Source organism: Bos grunniens, chromosome 8 (assembly GCF_055505025.1).
Source record: "Bos grunniens cultivar Pamir isolate PY7600 chromosome 8, Bosgru_T2T1.0, whole genome shotgun sequence".
NCBI lineage: Eukaryota > Metazoa > Chordata > Mammalia > Artiodactyla > Bovidae > Bos > Bos grunniens.
The window spans coordinates 1,004,689-1,008,876 of record NC_141172.1 but is presented as its reverse complement, the minus strand read 5'-3'; positions in this window follow the sequence as shown (position 1 = coordinate 1,008,876).

The window sequence follows — 4,188 nt, the reverse complement described above, 5'->3', positions numbered from 1 at the left end:
CACTTTGCTGTACAGTATATATTCGCACAACATTGTTAATCAGCTGTACTTCAATTAAAAAAAAAACAACAGAATTTAAGCAAAAAGACAAAACAAAGTTTGACCATATAGACAAATGGAAGCTGGTGAAGCTCTCTCTAGATGCGTGTTGTTCTCACACTTGATGTTAGAGCTTGACGTCCACAGGGATAGAGTTGGGAAGGAAAGATAGATGAGAGGTGCAAGAAAGTAAAACCAGATGTATCTCACAAGGCTGGAGACAACATGAAAGCCACATCAGTGGTTCTTCCACTCTGGCCTCAGTCACCAGAGTGACCTGGAGAAGCCAGGGCTCCTGATGGTGTACCTGAAGACATGCACTCACAAAGGAGTTGGGAGGCTGAGGAAATAGGTCGAAGGGAGGCACAGTGGGCAGCCACTGCTCACATCAGGGCTGGGAGCTGGCCCACTGTGTCAAAGGCGAGACGCAAAATGAGCTGTTGCCTCACTTCTGCCTCCAAAACATGTGTGTTAGTGTTTGGTTTGGTTTTGAGAATTTGATTAATTCTCCAGGTTTCAGTTTAGTTCAGTCACTCAGTCACGTCCAACTCTTTGCGACCCCATGAATCGCAGCATGCCAGACCTCCCTGTACAAAACCAACTCCCAGAGTTCAACCAGACTCACATCCATTGAGTCAGTGATGCCATCCAGCCATCTCATCCTCTGTCACCCCCTTCTCCTCTTGCCCCCAATCCCTCCCAGCATCAGGGTCCTTTCAAATGAGTCAACTCTTCGCATGAGGTGACCAAAGTACTGGGGTTTCAGCTTTAGCATCATTCCTTCCAAAGAACACCCAGGGCTGATCTCCTTTAAAATGGACTGGTTGGATCTCCTTGCAGTCCAAGGGACTCTCAAGAGTCTTCTCCAACACCACAGTTCAAAAGCGTCAATTCTTTGGCCCTCAGCCTTCTTCTCACATCCATACATAACCACAGGAAAAACCATAGCCTTGACTAGACGAACCTTTGCTGGTAAAGTAATGTCTCTGCTTTTGCATATGCTATCTAGGTTGTTCATAACTTTCCTTCCAAGGAGTAAGCATCTTTTAATTTCATGGCTGCAGTCACCATCTGTAGTGACTTTGGAGCCCAGAAAAAGAAAGTCTGATATTGTTTCCACTGTTTCCCCATCTTTTTCCCATGAAGTGATGGGACCAGATGCCATGATCTTTGTTTTCTGACTGTTCAGCTTTAAGCCAACTTTTTCACTCTCCACTTTCACTTTTATCAAGAGGCTTTTGGGTTCCTCTTCACTTTCTGCCATAAAGGTGATGTCATCTGCATATCTGAGGTTATTGATATTTCTCCTGGCAATCTTGATTCCAGCTTGTGCTTCTTCCAGCCCAGAGTTTCTCATGATGTACTCTGCATATAAGTTAAATAAGCAGGGTGACAATATACAGCCTTGACGTACTCCTTTTCCTATTTGGAACCAGTTTGTTGTTCCATGTCCAGTTCTAACTGTTGCTTCCTGACCTGCATACAAATTTCTCAAGAGGCAGGTCAGGTGGTCTGGTATTCCCATCTCTTTCAGAATTTCAGACAGTTTATTGTGATCCACACAGTCAAAGGCTTTGGCATAGCCAATAAGCAGAAATACATGTTTTTCTGGAACTCTCTTGCTTTTTCCATGATCCAGCAGATGTTGGCAATTTGGTCTCTGGTTCTTTTGCCTTTTCTAAAACCAGCTTGAACATCCAGAAGTTCACAGTTCACATATTGCTAAAGCCTGGCTTGGAGAATTTTGAACATTACTTTACTAGCGTGTCAGATGAGTGCAATTGTGCGGTAGTTTGAGCATTCTTTGGCATTGCCTTTCTTTGGGATTGGAAGGAAAACTGACCTTTTCCAGTCCTGTGGCCACTGCTGAGTTTTCCAAATTTGCTGGCTTATTGAGTGCAGCACTTTCACAGCATCATCTTTCAGGATTTGAAAGAGCTCGACTGGAATTCCATCACCTTCACTATCTTTGTTCGTAGTGATGCTTTCTAAGGCCCACTTGACTTCACATTCCAGGACGTCTGGCTCTAGGTCAGTGATCACACCTCGTGATTATCTGGGTGTGAAGATCTTTTTTGTATAGTTTTTCCGTGTATTCTTGCCACCTTTTCTTAATATCTTCTGCTTCTGTTAGGTCCATACCATTTCTGTCCTTTATCGAGCCCATCTTTGCATGAAATGTTCCTTTGGTATCTCTGATTTTCTTGAAGAGATCTCTAGTCTTTCCCATTCTGTTGTTTTCCTCTATTTCTTTGCAGTGATCAGTGAAGAAGGCTTTCTTACCTCTTCTTGCTATTCTTTGGAACTCTGCATTCAGATGCTTATATCTTTCCTTTTCTCTCTGCTTTTGGCCTCTCTTCTTTTCACAGCTATTTGTAAGGCCTCCCCAGACAGCCATTTTGCTTTTTGCATTTCTTTTCCATGGGGATGGTCTTGATCCCTGTCTCCTGTACAGTGTCACGAACCTCCATCCATAGTTCATCAGGCACTCTATCTATCAGGTCTAGGCCCTTAAATCTATTTCTCACTTCCACTGTATAATCATAAGGGATTTGATTTAGGTCATACCTGAATGGTCTAGTGGTTTTCTCTACTTTCTTCAATTTTAGTCTGAATTTGGCAATAAGGAGTTCATGATCTAAGCCACAGTCAGCTCCTGGTCTTGTTTTTGCTGACTGTATAGAGCTTCTCCATCTTTGGCTACAAAGAATATAATCAATCTGATTTCGGTGTTGACCATCTGGTGATGTCCATGTGTAGAGTCTTCTCTTGTCCTGTTGGAAGAGGGTGTTTGTTATGACCAGTGCATTTTCTTGGCAAAAGTCTATTAGTCTTTACCCTGCTTCATTCCGTATTCCAAGGCCAAATTTGCCTGTTACTCTAGATGTTTCTTGACTTCCTACTTTTGCATTCCAGTCCCCTATAATGAAAAGGACATCTTTTTTGGGTGTTAGTTCTAAAAGGTCTTATAGGTCTTCATAGAACCATTCAAATTCAGCTTCTTCAGCATTACTGGTTGGGGCATAGACTTGGATTACTGTGATATTGAATGGTTTGCCTTGGAAACGAACAGAGATCATTCTGTCATTTTTGAGATTGCATCCAAGGAACTAAAAAGCCTCTTGATGAAAGTGAAAGAGGAGAGTGAAAAAGTTGGCTTAAAGCTCAACATTCAGAAAACGAAGATCATGGCATCCAGTTTCATCACTTCATGGGAAATAGATGGGGAAACAGTGGAAACAGCATCAGACTTTATTTTTCTGGGCTCCAAAATCACTGCAGATGGTGACTGTAGCCATGAAATTAAAAGATGCTTACTCCTTGGAAGGAAAGTTATGACCAACCTAGATAGCATATTCAAAAGCAGAGACATTACTTTGCCAACAAAGTTTCGTCTAGTCAAGGCTATGGTTTTTCCTGTGGTCCTGTATGGATGTGAGAGTTGGACTGTGAAGAAGGCTGAGCGCCAAAGAATTGATGCTTTTGAACTGTGGTGTTGGAGAAGACTCTTGAGAGTCCCTTGGACTGCAAGGAGATCCAACCAGTCCATTCTGAAGGAGATCAGCCCTGGGATTTCTTTGGAAGGAATGATGCTAAAGCTGAAACTCCAGTACTTTGGCCACCTCATGCGAAGAGTTGGCTCATTGGAAAAGACTCTGATGCTGGGAGGGACTGGGGGCAAGAGGAGAAGGGGACAACAGAGGATGAGATGGCTGGATGGCATCACTGACTCGATGGACGTGAGTCTCAGTGAACTCCGGGAGTTGGTGATGGACTGGGGGCCTGACGTGCTGCAATTCATGGAGTCGCAAATAGTCGCACACGACTGAGCAACTGATCTGATCTGATCTGATCTGACTGCATTTCAGACTCTTTTGTTGACCATGATGGCTACTCCTTTTCTTCTGAGGGATTCCTGCCCACAGTAGTAGATATAATGGTCATCTGAGTTAAATTCACCCATTCCAGTCCATTTTAGTTCGCTGATTCCTAGAATGTTGACATTCACTCTTGCCATCTCTTGTTTGACCACTTCCAATTTGCCTTGATTCATGGACCTGACATTCCAGGTTCCTATGCAATATTGCTCTTTACAGCATTGGATCTTGCTTGTATCACCAGTCACATCCACAGTTGTTGTTGTTTTTT